The sequence below is a fragment of the Ochotona curzoniae genome, unplaced genomic scaffold, assembly GCF_017591425.1.
Source record: "Ochotona curzoniae isolate NIBS_2020 unplaced genomic scaffold, NIBS_Ocur_1.0 contig_883, whole genome shotgun sequence".
NCBI classification, from domain to species: Eukaryota; Metazoa; Chordata; class Mammalia; order Lagomorpha; family Ochotonidae; genus Ochotona; species Ochotona curzoniae.
The window spans coordinates 41,498,054-41,513,681 of NW_024466599.1; the positions used below are offsets into that span (position 1 = coordinate 41,498,054).

The following is a 15,628-nucleotide window of genomic DNA, read 5'->3' on the forward strand; positions in this document are numbered from 1 at the left end:
TCAGCTCCAGATTGAGTTAATGGTGTAAACGCTGTGCTGGCAGAGCGGCACAAGGCAGGAAGATGGCGGACAAGGAGAGTGTCTTAGACCTGTCCAAGTACGTCAATAAGACCATCCGGGTGAAATTCCAGGGAGCCACAAAGGGCTTTGACCCACTGCTGAAGCTCATGCTGAATGGCACTATTGAGCACATGTGAGATCCTGACAGCCAGTACGAGCTGACAGAGGACACGCGGTAGCTGGGCCTGGTAGTGTGCGGGGGCATCTTGGTGGTACTCATCTGTCCACAGGACTGCAAGGAGGCCATTCTCAACCCTTTCGTCCAGCAGCAGGACACCTAGCCCACCTCTGCGTCCCTCTCCAGTTTTCCAGCAATCCTGCAGCCCCACCAAAAAATAGTGTAGATCTGTCTGTATGACCATGGAACAACCCCACAAAAATAATACCAGCTCAATACAGGAGCAACAAGCCATGTGTAACAAGTCACTGTCAAACCTGGGGTGAATTCCAGCAGGAATCCCAAGGCCAAGGAGAAATTATCTTGCATTACACTGCAAACAAAGTAGAGTAGCCCAAGATGCTAATATACTCAGGATCGAGTCTTGGCCCAAAAAGAAAGTAAACAAATATGGGACCAGCATTGTGGCAGAGTGGGTAAAGCTGCCACCTACACCGTCCTAGCTATTTCACTTCTACTCCAGCTCCTTGCCAATAGCCTGAAATCACAAGATGTTTGGGGCCCTGCCATCCCTATGGGAGACTTGGCTTCACCGTGGTCCAGCCCTAGCCATTGCTGCAATCCTGGCAGTGAACCCAGTGGATGAAAGATCTTTGTGTGTCTCTCCCTACCTCTTTGAACCTCTTTCTAACATAAATAAATAAATCTTTGTTTTTAAAAAAAGAAGGGAAAAAATATAAAGATGGATATAAAGGCGTTCTTGGCTGTTGGGTAGAGCTACATAAGAAGTGAAAAAATAAAGGAAATGTATAGAATGATGTATCTGTATGTCAGCAACACCATGCTTTTACCCACTTCAGGATCCTGTGCACTGCAGGCACCTCATAAATGTTGACTCACTGAATTATTACATTTCATACTTTCAACATGTGATCCAGTGCCTAATTAGTGAGTCCATGCAATCCCTCAGAAAAGCAGGTTACTTAATACACCTCCATTTTATATTTGAGGAACTAGAGACGTGGCCTGGTTAAGTGATAACTTCAGGTCACTCAACCAAGACAAGAATCCAGAAGCTCAGAAATTCACCAGTGACCACTGACCTGGTCAGCTACTGAGAAGGCCAGGAACTAAGAAAGAAAGAGCTCCAAAACAAGGGTATGTGAAGCCTTGACCCAAAGGATTTTTAGTAACTTCAACTCACAGCTGAAGAACCCAACTCACTAAATTCCCTCCAAAAGCTGGCTTAACAAACAGTTGCTTCTAAGTACAGGTGAGAGTCTGTGCCAGAATATCTCTCAGGTGACTGAGGAAGACTAACTGGAAAGCTACCAAGGTCTCCTAGAGGAAGACAACTCCGGATTCCATTCCAACCGTCTCTCACCAGCTGCAACCTGCAACACCATAGCCTCCCCAAGACTCCATTTCCTTCCTTATAATGTGACAATGATGACTATCCTGTAGAACTGATGTGGATGCTGCAGATGTCCAAAGGCCCTTAATCGGTGTCTGGTCGACAAGGGGCACTCAAAGACAAGCTGACAAAATGCTAACTACAACAGTTTCACTAAGAATGGGAGTAAAGTATCAGTAAGTTAGAGGTCATGGGAAGGTTTTACTACCTTGATGAAAGGAAGCCTAAAATAATTAATAAACACATGGACAGCACATTCAATCTGCAGATCATAAAGCTCATTCTTTTTCAGTATGAAAGAAAAGCTGTCTGGCAGATCAGAGCAGATGTCACCCTGGAGCCATGCCCTTGACACACACGGTAGGCTGGCCTTCGTGGCTTATTTTCCTTTCAATCTCTCTCCTCTTTCCTCCCTCTGTTTCCTCTGCTTTCAATGTACAAGACTCAGAAAACATCAAAAACTGCATGATGATATATCAAATACCACACAGGCTGCTTTCTTAAAAAAGATTATTTATTAAAGACAGAGAGACAGAAACAGAAGAGATAGAAAGATAGATAGTCACAGATGTCAGGGTTGGGTCAGACAGAAGCCAGAAGCCACGAGCTTGCTTTTCTAGGGCCACTATCAGGGAGCTGGATCAGAAGTGGAGCAGCTGGGACATGAATCAGAGCCCATATACGATTCTGGTGTCATATACAGAACCTTAACCTTTTATGCTACAATGTGGCCCTCCGCACCACATTTTACAACAGACTTCCAAGATTGAGCACAAATGTACTATTATGTTTGTGAGCATTTTTTCCCCAAGATTTATTTATTTTTATTGGAAAAGTAGATCAGATTTACAGAGAAAACAGACAGAAAGCCCTTCCATCCACTGGTTCACTGCCCAGGTGGCTACAACAGCCAAAGCTGAGCCACCAATCTGAAGTCAGGAGCCAGAAGCTTTTCCTGAGTCTCCCATGTGGGTGTTGGGTCCCAAGGCTTTGGGCCATCCTCCTCTGCTATCCCAGGTCATAAGCAGGAAACTGAATGGGAAGTGGAGCAGCAAGGATACAAACTGGCACTCATATGGAGTCTTGGTACAAGGTGAGAATTTAGTCACTGAATCATGCCAGGCCCTATTTGTGAGGGTTTTAAGAAAGAATTAAGCAACTTGATGATGTATTGAATGGCATGATTTGTGTCAGAGTTGGTGAAATATGTCAGAAGACTTCAGATTGAGGAAAACCAGAAATATAAGAGCTAGGAGAGGTTTTTAAATTAAACTTTCCAATTTATGGTTTCTTTTGACATGATCAAAGCTAAACTTTTACAGGCAAGTTTTCTCGATAATAAAACAAGCAATTTCAGTTTACTCAACAGCTTTGCTTAATATCCTGTTATCCTGAAAATTAAGTTGCATATTTGCAAATGTTGTTCAACACACTAGTCCTAGATTCTTTGACTTTGCATTTAATCCTCAGTGGGCCACAGCGGGACGAGCCCTGTAAAGTCATGAAGTGTCCCTAAATCACAATGTTCTGTGGGGACACATCTCACCTTGCACCCTTTTCTTATCGCTATATATTTTTCCCTGGGTGATCTTGCCCACTAGATGCTGATGCCTCCAACCCTCTGCTTATTTCCAGACCAGGCTATTTGAGTTTCAGATCCATACATCCAAATGCCTCTTTGAACAGCTCTGCCTGGATGTCCCATCCTCAAACCCATCATGCTCATCATGGAGTTCTCTGCCTCATGTACTCCTGTTGCTCCTTTCTCATTTTCCTTCCTTCCTGGTGCCAGGATCCATCCATTTGCTCAGGCCAGAGACAGAGCAGGTATTAGCACAGAGGAGGGGCCAGTGTTGTAATATAGCAGGTTACGTTGAGGCCTGCAACAACAGCATCCCATATGGGCACTGATTCCTGTCCCAGCCGCTCTATGTTTGATCCAGCTCCCTGCTAATGATCCAGAAAAAGCAATGGAAGATGTGTTTGGGCTCCTATACCTGCATGCAAGACCTAGATGAAGTTCCTGGCTTTGGCCTGGTCCAGGCCTTGACACTGTGGCCATCTGACAAATAAACTACCCTAACTGTGAAAGAAATAATAGTCAAGCTGCCGCTTAGGATATTCATATTCCCTATCAGAATGCCTGGGTTCAAAGACTGCTTCCACATCCAATTTCACCTTCCTGATGATAGGCAACCTGGGAAGCAGCAGGTAATGATTCTACTGGTTGAATCCCTGCCATTTATGTGGGAGACAGGGATGGAGTTCCAGGCTCCTGCCTTCAGCAGGGTCCAGGGTGGCTGCTGTGGGCATTTGAGGACTGAACCAGTACATGGAAGACCTCTCTTTGTCTCTCTGTCTCTTTCTTCCTATCTTCACACTGAAACTACACAGAGATTATAAATAAATGTAAAATGAAATGAATCAGCCAACTGCACCCTAGAATCTAGGATTGGGATCCAAAAACAAACTGCAAAGCTCCCTATGGTGTGGTGCTCATGACCTCTGCAGCCCATGGGATCCTTCTTCTGGCCCAACTGACATAACCTGCACCAGGCCTCTCCCCTCAGTGGCATCCCAGCTCTCACTGCACATTCACTGTCCTTTTGGTGGGTGTGCTTTCTTGGCCCCTTCCCCTCGGATGTGAGTCCACCTTCAGTAGCCTATGCCTCAGGTGTCTCTCACTCAGCTTCACATTCAGCCACTTCCCCTCGAGGTTTGTCCAACAAAAAAGATGAAATCCTAACATTTACCATATGTTTCCTACATGTTAGGCACTCCCTGAGCAGTATATATATAAAATTTCATTCTCAGACCAAATCCATAAGGCAGGCCGGTGCTATTATCTCCATTGTGCAAAGAGGCTAACTTGATACACTCATAGAGCTTGTAAGTGGTGAAGCTGGAATCTGGATCCAGGATGTCCATCCTAACACTAAATAATAAACCACTACTACTAATCAGTACCTCTAATACGAAACAAAGCACGAAAAGCAGAGCAGACACAAACAAGGGGTTTAAGACCTAAGAAAACAAAAACGGCCAAAAACCACGCAAGTAGTGATTGTATTCCCCGACAAAGGAAGAAGAAACAGTCTCCAAAAGAGAACAGCAAAGGAGGAGATGCCATTAGGGGATAAAAAGCCTCCACTAATTCACACACAAGGGGCATTTGTTTCCTAAAAAGGGGACAACTTCCAGCAGAGGATGTGCTTGCATTTTTCTTTGTGGAATTTCTCTTGCTCTGGCAGGTGGGTGGCAAAAAGACTGGAGGCCCCTGGAATTACAGCTCCTGGGCCTTGCCTCAGAATAAGTCCATTCGTCTTGGCAAAGGCCCTCCCAACGGAAAGCACAATGTGGCGTCTGGGGCCGGCCGCAGCCCGGACAAGCAGTCAGCCCCAGCACACAAAATGGGGACTGTTTTCCCTGCAGGCAGCTGGCGCGCCCTTTCCGCCAGTCCCAGCTGCCTGGAGCCACGCGCATACGCAGGCTGGGGCCACGCCCCTGGTGAATATTCATGACCGTCTAGTGCTCAGAGTAATGGGGTGGAGGGAGAATTCCTGGACCTCAAAAGAGATTAGAAGGACCAAAGGGGCTTCCCTATAGGGAGTTAGAAGGAAGGAAGGAGCTGGGTTTTGTCAGGGCTTGCTTCTGAAGACTACAAAGCAGAGGGGCTCAAGGAAAGTGAAGCCCAGAGTTGCTAATCCAGGAGAGGCCAAGCTTTTAAAAGCGCTCCCTGCTCCTTGCAGTTTATCGGATCTTTCAATGTCCATCCACACCAGCGGCATGCAATTACTGGTGCTTGGCAGACAGGCTCTAGGCCTGAGAAGCATGAAAACACCAGAGTAAGCTTTTAGCTTTGCATTCAGTGCTTTCTTCGCAACCTTTATACAATTAAACAACTGCAATAACCACACTCTCTTCACACTCACACGCATTGTTGACGTATCTAATCTATGGTTTTCTTATCTGTGTTCTTCTCCTAGGCTAGAATCTTTGAAAAAAAAAGAAACATGTGCTCTTAGATGTAGTTGAGACACAATCAGGGGATTAGCTGTGCTCATATTTGGCTATCATTTTTATTAGTGAAGTGATTTCCCAGAAGAGATTGGGGCTTGTAAGGGGGTAGGAAGGATGGACTTACTGTCTTTTGGTTGTTATTGGCGTTGTTGGAACCAGAAGAGTTCACTTTAGAATTCACTTAACAGAATTCATTGGAAACTTTGTTGAGTGCATCTATTCCATTAATCCATCCATTAGGAGAGTCTCTGCTTCTTACCTACAAGTTGAAAATGGAAGAAATATTATTACTGGGAGGAGACCGAAGAGTAAGAGAGAAAACAGCACAAAAGCGTTTAACTGCTTTAGATGGCATAAACCCATCCCCCACCCACACGCACGCCAGAGAACTGAGCCAGTGTGCAGACAGAAGGGCTGAACCACTGTGAACAGTCTAGAAGAACTCATGGGAAGGATGGCAGGGGTCACACAAAGAACATAAACAAATGTCCTAGTCACCGTGGATTCTAGAAACTAGAGACAGATGGCTCTGCCATTAATTCCCAGCAAAGTTCTGGATTGGCTAGTTGAGCAAGCTCTTAGGCAGCACTTGAAACAGGGAAACATTAAGAACTGTCACCAGTTAATGCCCCCAGCAGCTCAGAACTATTCATCTGGACTCATTTCACTTTCAAGGCCCTGAAGTTGTCAAAGCATCTGGTGTCTTTTAAACATTTTTTCCATGGAATAAGTGTTTATGGACTGTGTATTTGTATGGCAAACAAAAACAAAAACAAACACACACACACACACACAAACCTTAAAAGGTAGTATTTTGGAGGTTTTCAACATAAAGAAATGTTAAAAGTCCAAAGAGATAAATATATTTCCCCTGCTTGAATATTATGCTATGTATTCATGTAATGGAACATTATATTGTACCCCATAAATATGTATAATTTTCCATGTCTGTTACATTAGAAAAAAGTTGTTTGTGACTCAGGTTCCAAAAAGAGATGCCGTCCACAGCCACCCGCACCTGTCCAAAGCCGACCACACAGAGCAACACCTGCACAGATAACGGGGATGTGTCCAGACGTCACTTTTGCTTAATTTTAATAGCAAGACCTGATCTGGGTAGCCGGGATGAAGGGGATAGGAAGCACCAGCCACATTACCATAACCTGTAATGTGTACAAGAACTAGTTTCCAAACTGTGCCTGCACAAACTGAGCCCCTCTAGGTGTATAATGATAAAACTTCCCTTTGATTCTCCCCCAAAATAAGAAGTGCCTGTTTTCTCTTGCCTTGGGAGTCACAGCTTTTTGGAAATGCTTCTCTGGCTTTGGTTTGGTTTGCAGCAAATAAGATTAACTTCATGTGACAATATGGTTTTGATTTTTGCTCAGCAAGAAGCAACTCACTTTAAGCTAACAGAATCAGTAAGAATTTATCAGGAACTGGACAAGATGGAAATTCCCTTAGCTGTTTTTTTAAAATGCGGCATTTGACTTCATTACAATGCTAGAAATAAAACGATGGCTCTCTACCCCCACCTCACCTTCCTTTGGTTTTTCTGTAATAGATTCAGTATTTTACATTAGCATTCTGAGCATTTGGAAGCCCAAAGAGAAGATACTTTAGGGCCCAGAGCCATAGCGTAGTGGTTAAGTCTTCACCTTGCATGCCCAGGATCCTATATGGGCGTCAGTTCTAATCCCTGCAGATCTGCTTCCCATCCAGCTCCCTGCTTGTGGCCTGGGAAAGCAGTTGAGGACTGCCCAAAGTCTTGGGACCCTGCACCCACTTGCTAGACCTGGAAGAGCTCCTGGCTCCTGGCTTTGTATTGGCTCAGCTCCAGCAGTTAGGCCTGGGAAAGTAGTGGAGGATGGCACAAAGCCTTGGGACCCTGCACCCATGTGGGAGACCCAGAAGAAGTTCCTGGATCCTGGCTTCGGATTGGCATAGCATCGTCCATTGCGCTCACTTGGGGAGTGAATCATCGGATGGAAGATCTTCCTCTCTGTCTCTCCTCCTCTCTGTATATCTGACTTTCCAATAAATAAATAAATCTTAAAAAAAAACCCCCAGAAATATAATATGAAAAATAGGTACTCAAGAAAGGATAATCGTTGTCAAAGAAGCAATGTAAAAGTGTCAAATATAAACTCAAGAGAAGAACTTGATTGAGTGATTAATACGAAAATTATTATTCCTTTAATTATTTAACATCATTGGGAACTTACTATGAAATAAACAAGTAATGTATTTTAGACACAAACCAAAGTTTATTAATATAAATATCTGTAAGCTAATAAAAAAAAAGGTCACAATTAATTTTAGTTGCCCAGATCCTATCTGAAATTCTCTGCCCTTTCTGGACTGTGTGCTTGACAGGGAACACAGAACAACTCAATAACACCCAGGATGGCACATGAATCAGAAACCGCAATATCTGAAAAAAATTGAAAGAAACAGTGGCTTTTATTCAGAAGCAAATCTGGTATGTGAAGAACTATGATGTGAATTATGGCAGAGGGTTGGCTTGTATAGCCTCAAATGGTAGGATTCAAACAAATGGATGCAAATTGTTACAAGACAGGTTTTGGATTTCTTCTCAATATGAGAAGAAATGTAATGAGCATTCTTGAACAATAACGAGTTCAGGTTAAGCAGCTGACTGCAATGCTGATATCAGCTATGGGCATTGATTTAAGTGCCAGGTGCTTCACTTCAAATCCAGCTCCTTACTAACATGCCTGGGAATGCAGTGGAAGATGGCTGAAGTATTTGGGTCCCTGCACCCATGTGGGAGGCTCTGATGGAGCTCCTGGTTCCTGGCTTCTGCTTGGCCCGGCCTCTGCCTTTGTAGTCATTTGGGGAGTGAACTAGCAAATGGAAGACATTCTCTTTCTCTCTTTGGTCACTTGGTTTCCTATTTTCTTCATGTTTTTCAAACAAACGAATGAATCTTAAACCAAAACAGGAAGATTACTGATTTTGCCTAGGAGTTAAGACATCAGTTAATGGATTACAGTGCCTGCATCCCATACTAGAGTACCTGGTTCAAGCCCCAGCTCTGGCTCTCGATCCCACCTTCCTGCTAAAGCAGACCCTAGGAAGCAGGAAATGATGGTTCAGGCAGTAGGGTACCTACCACCCATGTGGAAGAACAGGATTGAGTTCCTGGATTCTAGCTTTGCCCTGTGCCAGCACTAGCCATTTCAGACATTTGGGGAATGAATCAGAAAATGGACCACTTGCTAGCTAGCTAACTCTTTCCCTCTGTCTCTCTGCCTTTCAAAAAACAAATAGCAAGCTCATAATTACTGAAAGTATTTTTACATATATGGAAACCTGCTGTCAAGAATAGTGTAGAAAAGGTTCTTGCATGGGAAAAAAGAGTAGCCTAGTCTTACATTAGTCATACACTGTATTCATGCCACCACCCCCAGTCCTGGTCGATATGACTAGTCAATGGCAGTTCTCTTTCCTACTGAGCTAAACTCAGCCTAGTGGTTCATCTCAATGCAATAGTCCAAGTCATCACTATCAACTTATCAGAGCTGACAGCCCACTCAACCCCTGCGATCCCTATAATTTAGAGATTTCCCCCAATAATGACTATAAAATGCATCTGCAAATTAAAGAGAAGGAAAATCAAAGAAAATGTAAAGAATTTCCAGTGTTCTGTGAATGTTAGCGTGTTTATGCCTGGATATGAACCTTTGTGTGAACTTCTATGTGGATTAGGACATACGTGGCTTGGTTCTACCCCAAACAGAAGTCACAGGAGGGAAATAATGCATGGACCATGAGAGCCCTTAAACAGTAAACAGGGAATTGGGACACGCTGATGGTTAATCACATTGTTTTCCAAATATCCATCTATTTCTCCTCCACAAAATTCAAACTTCTTCCAAATCCATCCCATCTCTTCTATAATTTCAAGTTTATTTGGTACATTTTGAAATATTAAGGGCAGGCTGGTATCACAGGAGAAAATGGTAAGAGTTTGCAAAATTAGCTTTGAGAGGCTTGTAAACTTTCAAGAGAAGGAGGGGTTTTATAATTAAGCAGAGATGACCAGGGAGGCCAGTAAGAGACTATAATGTCAGAAGATAAAAGCAAACTAGAGCAATGATTAGAAATGGGGGAGAAGAATGGGGAAGAAGTAATTAGGAAGCATTTTGATTCCCATCTAATAATTAAGAGGAACTACAAACCTAATCTAACTCCCATAAAGAGAGACAAAGGTGTAAAGACAGTTCAGTGGGGCCCAGTGCCATAACCTAATGGCCAATTCCTTGCTTACATGTGCTGGGATCCCAGATGGGCACTAGTTCGAGTCCCAGATGCTCCACTTCCCATCCAGCTCCCCACTTGTGGCCTGGGAAAACAGAGGAGGATGGCCCAAGCATGGGAGACATGGAAGAAGCTCATCTTTAGCCATTGCGGCCACCTGGGGAGTGAACTAACAGATGGAAGATCTTTGTTTCTCCTCTCTGAATAACTGCCTTTCCAATAAAATAAATAAATAAATAAATAAATAAACCTTTTTCAAAAAAAGACAGTTCAGTGGAGGAAACACATTTTTTTTTTCAAAAGATAGTGCTGGCATCACTGGAGACTGATTTGCCAAAATAAAACAATTTGATCTATACCTCTCATACTACAAAAATTAACTCAGAACCAGTATGTAAAACTTAAAACTAGATATCTTCTCTGAGTTTTCTTTTCTTTAAAATATACTTAGATTTTTTAAATGGTTTTGTTTAAAGCAAAATGTGAGCAAATAAGAGGATATACAGGGACCCAGCACAGTAGCATACTGGCTAAAGTTCTCACCTTGCATGCACTGGATCCCATATGGCTGTTCCATGCCCTCTCCAGCTCCCTGCTTGTGGTCTAGGAAAGTAGTAAAGGACACCCCAAAACCTTGGGACCCTGCACCCATATGGGAGATCTGAAAGGGACTCTTGGTTCCTGGTTTCAGATCAGCTCAGCTCCATCATTGCGGCCACTTGGGGAGTGAACCAGTGGACAGAAGAACTCTCTCTCTGTTTCTCCTCCTCTCTGTAAAGTCTGTCTTCCCAATAAAAAATAAGTAAATCTTCTAAGGAAAAAAAGTATATACAGGTGGAGTACAGAAATGCAAGAATTTTTGGCACCCCATACTCCCTTTGGCCATACTGCCTTGGAGGGCTGGGGAGGATGTCCTGACCCCACCTGGGCACGATGCAGAACTCTTGTCTCAGGAGGAAAGTTTGCACAGACTAGGGACCAGGCAAGTCCACAACTCGTGGGTGTGGGATACTTAGTTAAAGAGGGTGAGAGGAAGTTGCATTCGGCTGTGTCCTCAGACTCCCAGGATCTCAAGTCTAGGGGACAGGAGCATGAATCCCAGCTCCCAGGGGTTGACACTATGCCGCTGCTCTTCAGCAGCCAGACGTGGACAGAGTAAGCCCAATCAGGCAGGTCAGAGCCTGAAAGGTAATGATTCTAGAACCTGCAGCTAAGTAAGTCAAGTTAAAAAAAGGAAGAAGGTGTGCATTGTTCATCTCCTGCTTTAAATCCTTGGGTCTTAAATTATGATATGGGTGGGGCCCACATTGTGACTTAGTATGCTAATCCTCCTGCTGAGGTCCCAGAATCCCATTTGGGCACTGGTTTGAGTCCCAGCTGCTCTACTTCCTATCCAGCTCTCTGCTAATGGCCTGGGAAAGCAGGGGAAGATGGCCCAAGTTCTTGGGCTCCTGCATCCACATGCAAGACCTGGACCAGGCTCGTACTAGACATTGCAGCCATTTGGGGAGTGAACCAATGGATGGAAGATCTCTCTCTTTCTGTCTGTAATTCTGTGATTCTGTGTATTTTATGATGCATCCATCACACAGGAAGCATCAGTGAGGTAAAGTCGCAGAGCAGGAGCTCCCATTGAGAACTTCTCTTTCCTCTCCTTCACTAGCCAAGCAAGGACCAGGGACACCAGTGACCTACCCAACAATCCACAGCTAAATCAGGGGCACACCTGCTTTTCAGGAACTGAAGTACTGTTGTTTTTTCGTTTCAGTTTCCTTTCTTCTCTTGGTAGTTTCCTTTCCTCCTCTTCTCGTGCCCTGTTTGACTCTAAGCTTTCCCATGGCTTCACTGTCACCCCTACGTTCTTTCAGCACTTCTACACTGAGAAAGCTGAACTGCATCTGCCATTGGTTCAATACGTGATGGTCCCTCGACAGCTTGGCAAATACACTCTTCTTTCTTAAGCATAATGCAATGCTATAATTTAACTTTCAAGATCCACTCAGAGACAGAAGGGAAGATGAGACAGGTCTGTACACAAACATTCTCTCCCTACCCAGGCAAGCCTGACTATAAATACACCAAGATGTGCTCTTCTTGCATTAACAATAAATTGCCTAATGATCTTCCACTAGCAGGGTTTTTAAGAGCCCTTCTCTCTGAGAGTACATGGTTTTTACATCATCTTTTCAAATAATCCACAGAAGCTATCCTTACAAAAGGGTCATCTCATGCCACAATCTAGTCCAAGTGGAACTCCCCAAACCTCCCTCACTGTTCCCCTAAAGTCTATGGGATAGAGTCATAAACTACAGCAGGTTTTACTAATAACAGCTCACCAGAAGGACAAGCTATTTGGAAATTAGGTCACATCTTAGGGCTTTTTGCCAGACTCAGACCCAAGAATAGTAACATCATTGCTGGAGTATCTTTGTACACCAACAACAATGACAGAAAATGCAGTTTTGCAGGGAAAGGTTCCTTGGCTGCATCACTTGTATGCAGGGTCCCCTGGAGTAGAAGTTCCCCCACAAACAGAAAGGGGCTAAGGGAAATACTAGCAATATTTGCCTTTCCCAGTTAGACTTTCTTAAAAAAAAATACTTATTTATATTCTTATTGGAAAGGCAGATACACAGAGAGGAGAAGAAACAGAGAGGAAGGCTTTCGGACGGCCATGGTGGCGGGCGGTGATGGACGTGTGGTCCTCTGCTCTTCAGCCACGCCGACCCGGCCAGGAGTGTTCGCTGAGCCCCCGGGATGCTCTGGGAGTCCGTATCCAAGCGGAAGCCGGCTGCCTGGCGCATCCGGTCCCGTCCACGTTCCTACGCGTCCCCCTCGGATGAGGACCTGACTTGTGTACCCCGTGACTGCAGGAGAACAAGTGGCCCAGTGGAGGAATGCACGGCCCCTGGTTCCCCAGCCTGAGGAGACCCCAGGGGGCAGCCAGCTCTCAGCCACAGCTGCATGAAGGAGCAGCCCACAGTGGGGCTGTGGTGGACGCCCGCTTGTCATCAAGACGTGGCAGAATTGGAATAAATGATAGTGGATTGTGAGGGAAAAAAAAAAAGAAAGAAACAGAGAGGAAGGTCTTCCATCCAATGCGGCTGCAGTGGCTGGAGCAGAGCCAGGAACCAGGAGCCAGGAGCCAGGAGCCAGGAGCCTCTTCCAGGTCTCCCACGTGGGTACAGGGTCCCAAAGCTTTAGACTGTCCTCGACTGCTTTCCCAGGCCACAAGCAGGGAGCTGGATGGGAAGCGGGTCTGCGGGGAGCTGGATGGGAAGTGGGTCTGCCGGGATTAGAACCGGTGCCCATATGGGCTCCTGGGCGTGTTCAAGGTGGGGGCTTTAACCACTACACTATGGCACTGGGCATCCCCACGCCCCCACCCCCGCCCCAGTTAGACTTTCTACATCTGCTCTCTTACTACATTCCCTGTGCCTGAAACAACTGGCATGGTAAGAGATGAAAAACAAGCTGAACAGAGGAATGAACCATTTCCTGACCTTCTCTTCCTCTGTAATCCCTTCCCCACACTGCCTAAGATAGACACAAAATGAGAACAAAGATTTATTAGAAAAGAGCTCCAGTTCTCCCTTCCTGTTCTCTTCCTGATGTCTATGAAATTTTTGGTCAGGTTTTTGCGACACTAGTAGCCAGCCAGTGCTCAGCATGCTGCCGTTGTTATGGTGCCTGTCCTTCCTACCTTGCAGATGGACGTCATCAGGGAAAAGAAAGGCTTAAGTCCTACCACAGAACCTGACTTTCGTTGGGGTCTCCTGGGCTCCAAACACCACTGCCTGCTAGTCTCTGAAGACGCACAGCCTGAGATGGTGTTGTAAGGTGACAGTGGTTTGCAGGAAGGAGAGAAAGAGAAGGAGCTCCTTACACTTGCAGGCCTTGCAAACTGTCAGCAGCCCTTGGACTCAAGCATGGAGCACAGCAACTGTGTCAGGGGACAGAGGTGCTCTGTGAGTAGGGGCAGGCAAATGGAATTTACTTCTGCACAGCTCAGCAAGACTTTGAAACGATCCAGTGCCTCTTGTTATTCTTCCTCTGAGTGCTTCATAAAAACTGTTGCCAAAGCATTTCAAAACTTGAAATTACAACTGATTGCCTAGTTGTCTATTAAAAGAATGAAGCTCCTCAGGGGGCATGAATTCCCATTCCAGAAGAAATCAATAGAAAAATCTTAATCTGTCAGTGATAAATTATTATACGTATTGATTTCCATGGCTTTTAGGGCTCTTAGCAGCAACGGGGGAAAGGCTAATCATTCTGGAATGTGCATGCACTTAGAGCACAGCCCCAGGGAGCAAAGATCTTGCCCATTAGTCAAGAATACTGGGATAAACAAATTATAGGCAAAAATTCCTTTAACGTGATAGAATTCTCCATTTCAGCTCCTCTTTAGCATTTATAAAGCAGACAATACCAAGGAGGAACAAACGTTTAGCAGCCATCTGCTTTGAATGCAGAATTGGACAGACTGATTCAGATGCAGTGCGATACTTTATTCTTTCTTTTAAAATACTGCTGGCGGTGTTCTTCATTCAAACTCTTTGTTAATGCAAATTCTAAAAACATGCCATGCCACTATTCTGCTGGTTATAGTCCATATAAACAGAATGTATATGAGGTTATATCTTAAGAGGCTATATTATTTTTGAAGAGACTGAAACATAACTGATAAAGAATGAAAGAAAGTTCTGGAAGCATTACAATAACTTCTTTCATAGACTGAATTTATTGATCGGGTTCTCATTACCTACATGCTTTCCTGATATTCTCCTCTGGTTAAAAATCCTACTTACTCTTCATGAAGTTCTTCTGGAACCTTCTCAGAGATCACATATTAGAATTCTCTGTATCTTCATAGCAAGTTGTGTGAACTGTATATCACTTTTTACTTACAGTATAGTTATTTGTCATACTGCCTCTCTATTGTTATACTGCACGCTTCTTCAGAGCTTTTCCTTACTAATCTTTGTGGTTTTCAAAGTAGCACAGTGATTGGCACAATGTGTACAGACCATACATAGTTACTGACTAGAACAAATGAAGGTTTATTGAGTTCTCATATCTACTATCTGATAGTTTTGTTTTAGCCAGTAGCAACCAATATAGGAAAGCAAATATTAAAGGTTAAGCAGGAAATAATAGTCTTACCCACTTTCCTGTAGCCCTTGAACCTTTTTACCCTAATTAACTATATAAGATTGTAAGAAATATATTTTTTAAAAAAAGATTAAGCAATGGGACTACCCTAAGAACATAATTTTCTTGGCTAATCAGTTAAAAATATTTAACCAGTACTGCATATCTGGAAAAAGCAAATTATGAAGCAAGGAGGAGGGAATAGAAGTTGTGGCACAGGGAGTTAAGCCTCCATTTGGAATGACAGCATAACGTATCAGAGCCTGACTGCTGCTTCCAATCAAGCCTCCTACTAATGGCACTTGCGAGTTAGCAGATGATGCACCAAGTCCCTGCTACCGGCATGGAGGTCCTGGTACAGTTTCTGTCTCTTGGTTTCAGTCTGGCCCGGGCCTAGCTGTTGCAGCCATTTGTGCAGTGAACTAGGACATGGAAGCTATCTGTCTCTCCTTCTTTCTCTATCATTCTGACTTTCACATTAACAGGTAAATACATGGCTAAAGAATATAAGTAGTTGGGTCTAACTAACCTAGTGGCTAAATCCTTGCCTTGCACGCCTGGGATCCCATGTGGTTCAT

General features: G+C 44.2%; 1 long non-coding RNA gene across 1 annotated transcript in view; it reads right to left on the bottom strand.

The window, feature by feature from the left end:
- Positions 1-15,628, bottom strand: part of LOC121164928 — a 225,823-nt gene that overhangs the window by 168,408 nt on the left and 41,787 nt on the right. The window contains exon 2 of the long non-coding RNA XR_005885182.1: positions 5,737-5,871. This is a non-coding gene — a long non-coding RNA (uncharacterized LOC121164928). The remainder of the gene's footprint in view (positions 1-5,736; positions 5,872-15,628) is intronic.